Source organism: Anomaloglossus baeobatrachus, chromosome 3, assembly GCF_048569485.1.
Source record: "Anomaloglossus baeobatrachus isolate aAnoBae1 chromosome 3, aAnoBae1.hap1, whole genome shotgun sequence".
In the NCBI taxonomy this organism is placed as follows: Eukaryota; Metazoa; Chordata; class Amphibia; order Anura; family Aromobatidae; genus Anomaloglossus; species Anomaloglossus baeobatrachus.
In genome coordinates, this window is record NC_134355.1 from 169,632,665 (window position 1) to 169,647,822 (window position 15,158).

Sequence of the window (15,158 nt, forward strand, 5' to 3'; positions counted from 1 at the left end):
AAACGTTACTAAACGGTTTTACTGGTACGGTTTCCGCTCTCTCCCACCCAAGCAACCTGGCCCTGATGCTGCCCCTAAAACCCAGGCAGCACCCCTTGACCCACAGTCCAGCAGAAGTCACCCGAGCGGGATCTGTCCTTCCCCTCCAGAGGGTAGCCACCGGTTCCTGTGGTGGCTGGGCCCCAGCCTGCTCTGCTGAGGGCCCTCCCTCCAACCTGCCTCTCCGGAGGCGGCAACTGCGGAAAACGGTACGGTAAAACAACATATTTACAAGCCACTTAACGTTTGTGGTTGCCCTGCAAGTTCACGGGCTTGTCCATGGATAGTTCCCATGCTAACTTTTTAAACGGTCCCCACTGGGACAACGGTGCCGGCTCCGGCCGGTTCAATCACAAAGAATCAGGTGAAGTACTCGGTAATCATCGTTTTTCTTATCATTCTCAAAACTTTTCAACTTTTATACATGAACGCACACAGACTACCTGATCCCCCCCTCTTTAAAGGACAGTCTCCCTGTACCTAAGTGGGGGTCTACCTAGGTTGGGACGGGTGGACCTTCGGGGTCCGGTGTCAATGGGGCTATGGAGTGGGGCAGAGGGAACAACCGGTTCCTCCTCCCTTCTATTGTGTGGGGCAGGCGGAGGCATAGGGGAGCTGGGTACAGGTTCATCCCTGGGCACTGGCACTGGTTCTGGTTCACGGTCGACCGCTTCCACCACTTCTTCATCCACAGGTTGTGGGAACAGTATCACTGGAAGAATCACCGCGCCGTTCTGTGTAGGCCAGTCTGCTGGGAAGTCACCCATCACAGTGTGGATCACCTCTTTTGCCTTCTCTGCTGGTGGAGGAATTGGTACGTCAGCCGTCGCCCATAATGCTGGTGGGCACCTTTTCAGATGGTCCCGGGAAACCGTGGCCAAAGTGCCCCCTTGGTCACGACTGATCCGGTAGGCCTTTCCATCTTCCCACCCTGTGGGTTATATGACGTATGGGGTTGGTTCCCATTGATCATCCAGCTTGTGGGTCTTCCTCTTCCGCTTTAACACCACATCTCCAGGCTGGAAAGGGCCCGCAGATGCTTTCTGGTTGAATCGCTGCTCTTGTTGTTCTCGGCTTCGACTTAGGTTCTTCTCCACATACTCCTGAATCTGCCGGTATTGTGTTCTCCGCCGAGTTTCCCATTCAGCTGTCGAAGGGAGTGCTTCCGGGGACTCCAACCCTATTTCCAGGTCCACCGGCAGGCGGCCGGGACGAGCCCTCATTAGGTATGCTGGGGTGCACTTTGTAGAGCTGGACGGGATATTGTTGTACATATCGACCAAGTCGGGTAGCTTCTCCGGCCACAGGTTCCGCTCTTCCAGCGGTAACGTCTTGAGGAGTCCCAGGACCAAGTGGTTCATCTTCTCACACATGCCGTTGGTCTGGGCATGGTAAGGGGTGGTCCGGATCTTCTTACAGCCGTACAACTGGCAAAACTCATGGAACACCTCCTCTTCAAAAGCCGGGCCTTGGTCAGTAAGCACTTTTTCTTGATATCCATGTGGGCGGCAGAAATAAGCCTGGAACGCTCGAGCAGCAGTTCGACCAGTCATGTCCTTGACAGGGACAACCACCATGAATCTTGAATAGTGGTCTACGATGGTCAATGCGTAGGCGTACCCACTTCGGCTGGGGGTGAGCTTGACATGGTCTAGGGCGACCAGTTCCAGCGGCTGATGTGTGATGATTGGGTGCAGGGGTGCCCTCTGGCTGGTCTCGTCCTTCCTCCTCAGCGTGCAAGGGCCACACTCCCGGCACCAGGCTTCTACCGACTCCCGTATCCAGTAGAACCGCTCTCTCAACAGCATCTCCAGCTTTTTCCACCCGAAGTGCCCAGCACCATCGTGGTATGCCCGCAAAACAGTAGCCACATCAGCTTGGGGAATAACCAACTGGCAGATTTTCTCATGAGTCTTCAGGTTGATCAGCTCACGGTACAGCTTCCCTTGGTGTATATACAGCCGCTTCCGTTCTTTCCACAAGCGCTGGGTTTCAGCCGGGGCGGCAGGGTCTATCCCAACAGCACCTTGTTCCACCAGGGTCTTGACGAGGCGGACAGCCGGCGCCTGGTTTTGAGCTTCCTGCCACTCTTGACTGGGCCGTGGGTCCAAGTCCACCCGTTGTTGGTGTACCTGTATCCTCTCGGTTGAGGGCTGGTGAAATGCAGGCAACTCGATCTCCTCGAGGTCATCATCCTCGCACCCTTCTTCTGACAAATGGGGCATTCGGGAGAGTGCATCAGCATTAATGTTGACACGACCAGCACAGTACTTGATGGTGAAGTCATAGTTGGCTAGCCGGGCCACCCACCGCTGCTCCAACGCGCCCAACTTGGCCGTATCCAGGTGAGTCAACGGATTGTTGTCCGTGAAAGCGGTGAATTTTGCTGCGGCCAAGTAGTGACGGAATCTCTCTGTGATAGCCCATACCAATGCCAGAAGCTTGAGCTTGAAGGAGCTGTACTTCTCCGGGTTCCTTTCAGTTGGCCAAAGCTTCCGGCTAGCATAAGCAATCACTTTCTCTTTCCCATCCTGGACCTGGGACAGGAGATCTTGCATGGGGGCAGCCATCTTCGTATACCCTTTGATAAAGCGCCGGTAGTACCCCACCAGACCCAGAAACTGCCTTACTTCCCTCACGGTGGTTGGTCTTGGCCAGCCCTGGATGGCAGTGATCTTCTCAGGGTCAGGGGCAACACCTTCTGCACTCACCACGTGCCCCAGGTACTGCACTCTGGGTTTCAGCAGGTGGCACTTAGAGGGCTTCAACTTCATCCCGTATTTGGCAAGGGACGCAAACACTTCGGCCAGGTGCTCCAGATGGGCTTCATACGTCTGGGAGTAAACAATCACATCATCCAAGTACAATAGGACGGTCTCGAAGTTTAGGTGTCCCAGACAGCCCTCCATCAGCCGATGAAAGGTTCCTGGGGCATTGCACAGCCCGAACGGCATACTATTAAATTCACAGAGCCCCATCGGGGTGGTGAAGGCGGTTTTCTCCCGATCTTCCGGGGCCACGGCCACTTGCCAGTACCCACTGGTGAGGTCAAGGGTAGAGAAGTAATTTGCAGTTCTCAGCGCGGCCAAAGACTCTTCAATCCGGGGCAGTGGATAGGCATCTTTATGGGTTATCTGATTAATCTTCCGGTAGTCCACACACATCCGCATGGTACCATCCTTCTTCTTGACCAGTACCAACGGAGCGGCCCAGGGACTACAGCTGTCCCGAATAACCCCTGCCTCCTTCATATTCCTCAACATATCCTTGGCACACTGATAATGTGCAGGGGGAATAGGCCTGTACCTCTCTTTGATAGGGGGGTGTTCTCCAGTGGGGATATGGTGTTGAACCCCCTTGATCTGCCCAAAGTCTAGTGGGTATTTGCTGAAAACCTGTTCGTACTCCCGCACCACCCTGTATACCCCTGCTTTGTGATGTGTAGGGATATCATCAGTGCCCACGTGTAGCCGTTGGTGCCACTCATTTACCTCCCCTTGCAACGGGGAAGTGCTGGTAGTAGGTGGGGAAACTGAGGGACTGGCTTCGTGGATGGTGTGGGGATCTAGGGTGAGTAGCTTGGCAATGGTGGCATACCGGGGAAGCCTGACTTCTTCCTCCCCACAGTTCAGCACCCTCACGGGCACTCTCCCCTTCTTCACGTCTACCACCCCTCGGGCGGCCATTACCGTGGGCCAGTGCTCAGAAGGTATGGGCTCCATCATGGCAGGGTAGTCACGCCCCTGAGGCCCTACCGCTGCTCTACACCAAATCATCATCTCACTCCTAGGGGGCACAAGCAACGGGGCCACATCCATCACTCTCACTCCACCAATCTCTCCTCCTGTTGAGTTCACATGCTGGCGGTACATCAAGGCTCGGATCTCTCGCTGCACAGCCCTCTGTCGGCTCCCCGCCGCCGTGGCGGCCAGCTGCTGCAGTAGGGCCAACACATCTCCCATACAGTGCTCCATCACATTGGTTCCTAGCACTATCTTCGGGTTATGATCACTGGGTTCATTCATGATCACAATCATACCCTGGTGTTGCAGTTCAGCTTGTCCTACTGTCATAGCCACCTGTTTATACCCCACTTGGGTCAATGGGAGTCCATTGGCAGCAATTAGCGTTATACTAGTATCTGGGGGTGCCAGCTCATCTATCCCCCAATACCGCTGGTACAACGTATATGGTATGGTAGTTACCTGGGATCCAGTGTCCAAGAGAGCCATCACCGGTATGCCGTCCACAACCACGGGAATGATGGGTCGGGCCCCAATATACCGGTCCCGCCAGTCCAAAGGGCCACGGGGTTCTACTCCTGAGGGTTGGCCCGGGGCCCCAGGGGTTGCTCGTTTAACGGGCACTCTCGGATGTAGTGCCCAGGCTTACGGCACTTGTAGCAGATGGGAGGCCTGCTCCGCGGATTGTTATTACTTCTCCGCTGCATCCAGGGGACATCTTCAGGGCTGTCGGCAAGCTGTATCGGTGTTGAAGGCTGAGATCTGGTCAACGGTTGGAGTGCAACAAGAATCTTGGCGAGGTCTCTGTCCATGCGACGGACTTGGGCTGCCAGTTCCTCCATAGTGCTGCTTGGGGCTGCAGGCGTTGGAGAGGTTGGTAGAGCAGGGGCCACCACCACGGGAGCTGTCTCGATGGGCCACGGGGCTGGCTCCAGGGCTTCTGAGGCTGGGGGCTGTAGTGCTTTAATGGCCCGTTCCTTTAACACAGCAAAGTCCACATCAGGGTGTTCCAGGGCCCACAGCCGGAGTTGTTTGCGATCCTCAGGGGACCTCATCCCCTGCGCAAATTGCTCTACTAACATCTTGTTGCTATCCACCTCATTAATAGGATTCACCCGCTTCAGCGTGCGGAGGGCGGTTTGCAGACGTAAAGCATAGTCCTGAATGCTATCCACAGCCCGTTGCCGGCATTGGTAAAACTGCATCCTCAGCTCAGCTTCAGTCCGGGTCTCGAAGGCAGTCTGTAGCTTCTCAAAGATGGTGGCTACAGAGAGCCGGTCCCCCTCGGCCCAGTTCTCCGCTTCCTGCTCAGCCGCACCGGTTAACTGGCCTAGCACTATCGCTGCACGTTGCTTATCAGTCAGGGGGTACAGCTCCAGCAACGGGTTAAGCTTTTTCCGGAAGGCCTGTAAGGCATCCGGTTTCCCGTCATACTGCGGTAGCCAGGCAGCTCCGGGCATATAGGGCAAGGAGAACGGCATGACCTGAGGGAGCTCGGGGGCCGTGGCACCTCCCGCCAGTGCGGCCGGGACCTGGGCAGGCCCATTTCCATCCGCGGGTGCCACTGCGGCTGCGACCACCGCTCCTCCAGCGGCTCCGTCAGGCGCAGACATCTTGTTTCCGTCCCCCTTAGCTTCTTTCCGGCCACTCCTCTATTGGGGCGGAGTTTCGGCCTTCGCGCCTCTGCTACTCGAGAAGACGCTCGAGCGGGAACTTTTCGCGAGAAAGATGGCGACTTCTGGAAATTTTCAGCCGGATACCTCCGGCGGTCACAAGGCGCACCTCTACCGGTAAGATCCTGTTCGTGACGCCAAGATGTCGCGGGCGGAGGAGGGGGCGCTCTCCCACTGCTGCTCGGGTCCGGCTGCCGCGGCTGCTGCGGCCTGCTGCTGCTCGGTGGCTCGAGCGGTGGGCCAGATCCCGGGGACTCTAGCAGTGCTCCTCGCCCGTGAGTGAAAGGGGGTTGTTGGGTGTGGGGACTGTTTATTGTCCGTGACGCCACCCACGGTTGTGGTGATTTGTAGCACCACCGCTGCTCAATATGGGGATCCCGGGAGTGGTGATGCGGAGCAGCCAGGTGTTGTGTTGCCCCTCCGTGGGTAGGGGTTGGTGATCCCGGGGCCCAGTGATGGTGTGGAAGGTGCAGGGCCTGGTGGGCGCAGGGACGCGGGGGCAGCGCTGTGCCTTGCGGCACTGTGGTACCCACTCAGCCTGAGACGTTGACACAGTTTTACGGTAACCCACACGGCTGGAAAGACGGTTCCCACGGACGGCTGCACTTGCTCTCCCAGTAGCTAACGGTGATGTCCCTTTGACCTGCACCTAGTGTTTCTCTGTTGGTAGCGATGGGTTCCCACCGGTAACCCGCTCCCCGGCTTGGATATGGGCCGGAGGAGCCCTACTTTGCCCGCAGACGCTGGCCCTGAGGAACTGGTGCCCTGGCGGTGGCGGTGTTCCTCCTTAATGGTTGGACTTTTGCCTTCAGTCGGGACTTGGTTGTTGGGGGATCGACGTCCCCTTCACTGACGGATTCGGCAAATTATGGCGACTCCTAGCCTTGCCGGGGTCCGAGAGGCCCCTGCCCTGGTGCTGACTGTCCTTCGTATACTGCTCCAGACCGCCGGGCCACTACCCGTCCGCGGTTCTTCCAGCAACCTCCGAGCAGTCCCCCTCCAGACAATCACCGCTGTTGCTGACCTTGCTGACACTGTTCTGCACTTAGCTGGACTAACTTCAGGTCTTTTTACGTTCACTTTCACTCCTTTTCTTCTTTGCTCCACTACCACTTCACTTTCACTTAGCTCCTCTACCACTTCCTTCCACTTCTCCCTCCAAACTCTAACTTCCTGGTTCCTCCCGCCTCCAGGGCTGTGTACTCCTCGGTGGGCGGAGCCAACCGCCTGGCCCACCCCCTGGTGTGAACATCAGCCCCTGGAGGAAGGCAACAAGGATTTTGGTAGCTTTGGTGTTCCTAACTGGGATGTAGGGTGTGGTGGTGTGATGACCTGTGACCCCTGGCTTGCCCAGGGCGTCACAACTTCAATGACTGCTGCCTTCACAACCAAGTATCGCGGGAGCCTGTGACATCACCGCTAGTCACAGTCTCAGGTCGGCAGACAGAGGAAATGTGAAGCGGCAGCCATGGAGGACAGTGACAGCACTGAGGTCGGGAGGGCAGGACTTCATCACCGCAGGTAAGCCGAGTGGGGCCATGTGTGCGGAGTGTGAGGTGGGTGAAGCCTAGCGGGGTAATGTGTGTGGAGTGCGAGGTAGGTGGAGCTAAGCGGGGTAATGTGTGCGGAGTGTGAGGTGGGTGGAGGCAAGCGGGGCCATGTGTGTGGAGTGCGAGGTGGGTGGAGCCTAGCGGGGCCGTGTGTGCGGGTGGCGGAGTGCAAAGTGGGTGGAGCCTAGCGGGGCCATGTGTGCGGGCGGCGGAGTGCGAAGTGGGTGGAGCCTAGCGGGGCCATGTGTGCGAGCAGCGGAGTGCGAAGTCGGTGGAGCCTAGCGGGGCCATGTGTGCGGGCGGCGGACTGCGAAGTGGGTGGAGCCTATCGGGGCCATGTGTCGCTGTGGACGTCAGTGTCGGGGACTGCATGGCTGGGGACAGGTGAGTGTGAGTGTGAGTGTGTGTGTGTTTGTGTGTGTGTGTACATGCCGCGTGCAGGAGGGGGCGGAACCCAACGGAGAAGTGTCGGCTCCCTGCACACGTAACCAGGGTAAATATCGGGTTACCAAGCCAAGCGCTTTGCTTGGATACCCGATATTTATCTTGGTTACCAGCTTAAGCAGGCTGCCAGCGATGGCTCCCTACACACTGTAGCTGTAAAAAGCCCTGCTTTTGGTGATCGAGCCGTTCTCAATTGTAACTCGAACTGTTGAGATTTTAGCAAAAAGCTCAAGTTCGATCTCGAGCACCCCCCAAAATCACTCGAACATGAAATTGGCGAACCTCGAACATCGCTCATCTCTACTTGCTACTACATGTGACAGTTTTATTTTTCTTAATATTTTGCACCAAAGAGCCATTCAATTAACCCTCATGTAGACTCCAGATTTCCCTAACCTGCTAGGAAGCTCAGCTCAGTCACTGCTGTTCAGCATTAAAGGGAGCCTGTCACCAGGTTTTTCCCTTATGAGCCACCACCAGTGACCTCTTATATACAGAATTCCAGATTACTGTATATAAGAGCCCATGCCACTCTGTATAACATAAAAAACACCTTTATAATACTCACCTAGAGGGCGGTCCAATTCAATGGGTATCACTGCTCTCGGTCCGGTGCCTCCTCCATCTTCTGTGATCGCCGTTCTCCTGCCCAGCCATGTGTGCATCACACGTTCTGCAACATTCACACAGAAGCCTCTATTACAATCCTGCGCATGTGCACTTTGATCTGCCTGGTTGAGGGCAGATTAAAGTATTGTAGTGCACACGCGCAGGCAGTCTTAGCCTTTTTTCTCATGCCTGTGCATTACAGTACTTTGCTCTGCTCTCAGCATGGCAGATTAAAGTGCACATGCGCATATGCAGGAGTGCCATGGAGGCCTATGTGTGAAAGATGCAGAACGCGTCATGCACACCTGGCTGGGCAGGATGATGTCAATCGCACAAGATGGAGGAGATGCCTGACCGAGAGTAGCGACAGCCATAAGATCGGAACACCCTCTGGCTGAGTATTTTAAAAGTGTTTTTTACGTTCTACAGAGCAGCCTGGGTTCTTATATCCAGTATTCTAGAAAGCTGTATAGAAGGGCTCACTAGTGGTAGCTTCAACTTTTAGAGGAGAAATCTGGTGACAGGTTCCCTTTAATTACACAGATGGAGAGAACTATGCAGCTGTGCCGCCCCCGTGCCAGCAGCCGGGTTGCTCGGATCCGGATTTGCGGTGGCACGAGGGGTCTCCGGACCCGGGGGTCGTACGGCCACTCAAATGAAGGGGGTATTTACAGGGGATTGTGTTAGAGTTCGTGACGCCACCCGTGGTATGTGGTAATTTGGAGTACCACCGCTGCAGTAGAGAGTACCCGGGGGTGATGGAATGGGGCAGCCTGCTGTTAGAACCCTCCACGGGTAGGGGGGATGCCCTGGGACTCGGTGATGGTGAGGGGGGACTGCCGTTTGGTGCGAAGGGGGTCACTTGTGTACTGACTCAGTCTATTAAGCTGACACCGACAACTGGATAAACCAAAGTTCTAGATACCGCTGCCGCTGAGGGGAGCTAGTTCGGATCCCATCCCCAATGGTGCTGCCTGGTGATCCGTGACCTGCCTCCTGGCACTAAGTTTACTTCTCTGTTGGTCCCGGTAGTATGGAACTTGCCAGGTCCCGCTCCCTACTATGGCTAAGTGTGGGAGCTTGCTCTCACGGTTCACGCTTGGGATTTTCTGGACCGTTTTAGTGGAAAGTCCTATCCCCCTCGTTGCACTAGTACCCCGATTTTGGAGTTGGTAGAGAACGGATCTTGAAGGCTCCATTCTCGTCGGATAAATTGTCAGGTTGCCTGAAGCTACTCCCTGACCTAGGGTCCACATACCCAGTCGTGCCTTAGTCCCAGCCCGGTGATGGTGCATGGCCACCGGCTGTCCTCCTCGACAGTTCCATGCCCCTTGCCACGATCCCCTGTGACCGGGGGTCCAGCTCCTCTAGGCCCAGACCACTGTCTACCATCTAGATAGCTTCCTAGGAGCCCTGCTCCTGACCTCCTCTTTCCTTCACTTCCAACACAACATTCTCTTACTCCTGACACTCCTGAGCTCCCCTAACTAACCTCCCGAGTGGGCAACCCTATTCCACTTCAGGCCATCCACTGGTGTGTGTGGTGGGTGTGGTGCAGAGTGTACCTAGGATTTGATTAGCTGATGTAGACACCATGTAGTTGGGGACCCATAGCCAAGAAGGAGATGGATATTGCACGGGAGGGCAGATTGTGCAATACCCTGTGACGACCTGATAGTCCAGGGGCGTCACACAGCCACCTACTTATCTCAGTGATAATATAACAGGGCTTATGAATGTTCTACCCTATGATTTAATGGGAACCTGTCATGTTTTTTTTTTTCATATTAAACCTCCCCCAATGTGTTTTTCATGATGCAATGTGCATCACTAACATGTTTTTTGTTTTGTTTTGTTTTTTTAAATACTTGTATTTATCTTAACAAAAGAGTTTATATGCTTAGTTGAAAGAAGTTAATACCTTGAAGTTCAGTCATATCAGTCATAGGTGAGGCAATTTTGCAGGGATCATTCACTGTCAGTTAACTTAACACGCCCCACATTGTAATTTACACCACAGGTCCTTCACAAACATTTCTTTGCTAAGCTCCGCCCATTATCGTCACATGATCGTGACATCACACAGGTCCTGTGCAAGTTTGGTTCTGCGGTTTCAGCTGGACTTTACTTAAAGTTTGATTTGGGACCCAAACTTGACCTGAACCTCAATGGAAGTCACTAATTCGGTAGTTCAGGTCTCCACCCACATTCAGGAATACTTCCAGTGGCAGGTGCGTGGATTTTACATTTTTTTTTTGTTTGATGCACACTACATCCGAGCACGCTGTTGTTATCCAAACACACTGTTGTTCAAAAACTGCAATCGACTTGGACTGGGCTGAGAAACGCATGTGCCCAAGGACAAAGATGCTCGCACCAGTAGTGTTCATATGTAAAGCACCCAAACTCCAAACCCCAACTCTGTTTTTTTTGTAGAGTTTGTGTTTGGTACGAACACTGAACCTCGGATTCCTTCATATGTCTAAATATATGAATATGAATATGTCTGCAGTTACATAGAGTGACAGAGGGACTGCAAACTTGAGGATTTAAACCAGACAACCCCTTTAACTGTTCTTCACTACTGTGCTGTCACAAACTTAGGCTAAGTTCACGTAACCGTGCTTTCAGTCCGATTGCTGTCTGTGGAAACCAAGGACAACACTAAGGGGTACTTTACACGTTGCGACATCGCTACCACTATATCGTCGGGGTCATGTCGTTAGTGACGCACATCCGGCGCCAGTAGCGACATCACAACATGTAAATCCTAGATGGAACAATGAGCAAGCACAGAAGCGTACAATCTCGCTGATCTGTGTAACGTCGTTCATTTCCATAATGTCGGATCGACCGCAGGTACAATGTTGTTTGTCGCTCCTGCAGCTCCACACATTGCTGTGTGTAAACCCGCAGGAGCGACAAACATCTCCTTACCTGCGTCCCGACGGCAATGCGGAAGGGAGAAGGTGGGAGGGATGTTATGTCCTGCTCATCTCCGCCCCTCCGCTATTCTATTGGCTGGCCGATTAGTGACGTCGCGGTGACGCCAAACACACCTCCCCCTTGAAGAATGGATTGTTCGGCAGTCACAGCGACGTCGCCGAGCAGGTATGTGCGTGTGATGCTGCCGTAGCGATAATGTTCGCTACAGCAGCAATCAACACATATCGCATGTGCGACGGGGGTGGGTGCTATCGCGCTCGGCATCGCTATCCGATGCTATCGATGTCGCAGTGTGAAAAGTACCCCTAAGTCCAAGCTTATTCAACTGAGCTGTTCAGATGCACTAAATGTAAATGTGAAAAATATGGCAGCATGTACTTGTCTCTTCCGTATTTTAGATGATACTTGCTTATTCAAAAATAAGGATCAACTGTTTAACATTCGAACTTATGGATACATTACAATTATTTAACACAGATGTGATGGTGTGATATGGGGGGTTGTGTATCATTTTGTGTAGGTTTCTATTTTAAAAGCCTTACTCCATTCATTCTGTGTATTTGTCAGGGCCAGGAGGACTGGTAGGCCCAGGAGGTGGATCCACTGGACCGAGCACCCCACCGGAGGGCAGGGTACACGGCAGCCGGAGCACTGGCGTGGCAGAGATGGGTCCCTCCGGGGACAGGTAGAACAAGGTCACACAGTACTAGGGGACCAGCGTCCCTCCGGGGACGGGTAGAACAAAGTCACATGGTACTAGGGGACCAGAGTGCCTCCGGGGACGGGTAGAACAAAGTCACCGGGGTCACAGAGTTCCTTGAGACAGTGCAGGACACTGGTACAGGTGCTGGGTAGTAAAGACAGGCAGTAGTACAGGACACTGCACAAGGGGACCTGAGCACCTAGCTTACAAGACAAAGCTTCAAGACACATTGATCAGGCCCCGCCCACATGGAAAGGCCAGTCTTATATACCCAGCACAGCCTCATGTCATTTCCTGCTGCAGGTGTGCTGGACCTATAAGACCAGGAGAGTGGGCGCGGCCCGGTCCTATACAGAACCATGTGGCTAAGACTCAGAGTCAGACTCATAAGACCACGAGCAGAACACAGGAGAGCACAAGCGGGAGTGGTAGACATGACCGGTGGACACGTGGGCTGGATCAGTGGTTAAGGAGCGGTGCAATGACGGTGAAGCTGGATCAGTGGGTACAGCGCGGTGCAGCGACGGTGAGACCGGACCAGTGGGTAAGGAGCGCTGCTGGGACACTGGGAGCGTAACAGTATTCCTTATCTTGTCTGCAAGTTAATTAACTTAGCTCAGTTACCATTTGCTTTCTTTTTGTTAAACCCCTATTTCTTGACTGTCCATTGTTTACTCCCCAACTCTCCAAATGCTGGGACTCACCCCCTACAGTGTTTCTGTTCCTAGGTCTGGGGGAGGGGGGCCTGGAATCCATACAAACTCTCTGATTACCTGAGGATTATTTAGTCTGACTGAGAACTTGAAGAGAAAAGCAGGAAGATTCATCCTCTGAGAGAGAAGCTGAGGATCCCGAGAGAGACCTTGACATTTATCGCTTACTGGACTATATCCGTGTTTCTGGACTATTTTACCCTCTGTATGGTGGATTATTTTATGGACTCTCTGATTTGCTTGGAAAAAGGGATCTTTGGATTGTTCACTCATCTCTCGCTCTGTTAATTGTGTGATACTGGAGAAGAACCCCGTGACAGTGACGTAGGGCTTGTCATCCTTGTGCAGGGGACATGCTAATCTTCTTTGTATTGTTCCAATTTTAGTATATGTGCTGCAGGTCCCTCGTGCAGACAGATGCGTCCATATTCGGGATTGGGGAAGTTCTTAGCCAGGTGAACACCACTGGGGAGGAACATCCTGTCGCTTTTGAAGTCTATGCAGTCAAGTGAGCTCTACAGAAAGCATGCGATTAATTTCTCACTGAAACCTCCTGACGGGTCCCCCAGAGTAGTCATAGGAATGTGGTACACACATGACAGATTAGCGTGCACCCATACAAGTCCATGCAAGTGTGTGACACTTCAAACTGAACTCGCATGACATCCAAGTGGAGTCCGATACACACAGAGGCAGGCAATGGAGGAGATGGAGAGATTAATCTCCCCATCTTATCTGCGTTTGTGATTCGATTCTGCCGTGCCACTAAAACGGGGCACAGTAGAATTACATTTGGCTCATGCTTGAAGAAGAGTTTGAGCCTAGTGTCATTTGTACAGTAAATAGCATCTGATTCTCTCTCATCAGATGCTATACACAAGTATGACCCCTGCATAACACTTCTCCTTTGACAGAGATATGGAAGTTGCATGAGATCAAAAAGCTTCTCTTAGCATGTCTCCAATCACGGCCTTTCCCTTTGGTCCCGGCTAGAGATGAGCGGTCACGGTTCGGCTCGAGTTCGGTTCGCCAAACGGGCGTCTCGTTCGAGTTCGGTTCGGCGAACGTTCGATGAACCGAACTCGGACCACATAGGAAACAATGGCAGGCAATCACAAACACATAAAAACACCTAGAAAACACCCTCAAAGGTGCCCAAAAGGTGACAAACAACTCACAACACAACACAAACACATGGGAAAGTGACAAGGACATATACTCATGCGAAAACAAAAGAGCTGGACAAGGAAGAAGAGGAGGAGACACAGATATAGGCATGGCACGCCCTTCTAAACTCATGTAAAACACCGCAAGGTGACTCCAAGCAAAGTCTCCCTTTTTTCCAAAAATTGGGCCACACACACACCCACCCCTTCAGTGGCAGCACTTGTGCCCCAGTTGTACACTTCACAGCTAGATTTGCATCAAGCACATTCAAAAATACGCCATACTTAACCGTTCCCAGGATGACCCCGGGGTAGGTAGCAAAGTCTTTGCTGAACCATGACTTGTTCATCTTGGCTCCTTTTAAAAAACACAGCAAGCAAGAATTACTCCAAGCGGAGTCTCCCTTTTTTTCCAAAAATTGGGCAACACAGACACCCACCCCTTCAGTGGCAGCACTTGTGCCCCAGTTGTACACTTCACAGCTAAATTTGCATCAAGCACATTCAAAAATACGCCATACTTAACCGTTCCCAGGATGACCCCGGGGTAGGTAGCAAAGTCTTTGCTGAACCATGACTTGTTCATCTTGGCTCCTTTTAAAAAACACATCAAGCAAGGGTTACTCCAAGTGGAGTTTCCCTTTTTTTCCAAAAAATGGGCCCCACACACACCCACCCATTCAGTGGCAGCACTTGTTCTCCAGTTGTACACTTCACAGCTAGATTTGCATCAAGCACATTCAAAAATACGCCATACTTAACCGTCCCCAGGATGACCCCGGGGTAGGTAGCAAAGTCTTTCCTGATCCCAGCTCTGTGCATCTTGGATCATTTTTAAAAACAATGTAAGCAAGGGTTACTCCAAGCGGAGTCTCCCTTTTTTCCAAAAATTGGGCCACACACACACCCACCCCTTCAGTGGCAGCACTTGTGCCCCAGTTGTACACTTCACAGATAGATTTGTATCAAGCACATTCAAAAATACGCCATACTTAACCGTCCCCAGGATGACACCGGGATAGGTAGCAAAGTCTTTCCTGATCCCAGCTCTGTTCATCTTGGATCATTTTTAAAAACAATGTAAGCAAGGGTTACTCCATGCGGAGTCTCCCTTTTTTTTCCAAAAATTGGGCCCCACACACACCCACCCATTCAGTTTCAGCACTTGTGCTTCAGTTGTACACTTCACAGCTAGATTTGCATCAAGCACATTCAAAAATACGCCATACTTAACCGTCCCCAGGTTGACACCGGGGTAGATAGCAAAGTCTTTCCTGATCCCAGCTCTGTTCATCTTGGATCATTTTTAAAAACAATGTAAGCAAGGGTTACTGCAAGCGGAGTCTCCCTTTTTTTCCAAAAATTGGGCCCCACACACACCCACCCATTCAGTGGCAGCACTTTTGCCCCAGTTGTACACTTCACAGCTAGATTTGCATCAAGCACATTCAAAAATACGCCATACTTAACCGTCCCCAGATTGACACCGGGGTAGGTAGCAAAGTCTTTGCTGAACCATGACTTGTTCATCTTGGCTCCTTTTAAAAAACACAGCAAGCAAGGGTTACTCCA

The 15,158-nt window shown here is 52.7% G+C and overlaps 1 non-coding gene across 1 annotated transcript; it reads right to left on the bottom strand.

The window, feature by feature from the left end:
- Positions 1-12,724: 12,724 nt before the first annotated feature.
- On the bottom strand, positions 12,725-12,835 carry LOC142297906 (U6 spliceosomal RNA). Its single transcript, XR_012752170.1, has one exon. It is a non-coding gene; the product is annotated as a U6 spliceosomal RNA (small nuclear RNA).
- Between the last annotated feature and the right edge of the window lie 2,323 nt (positions 12,836-15,158).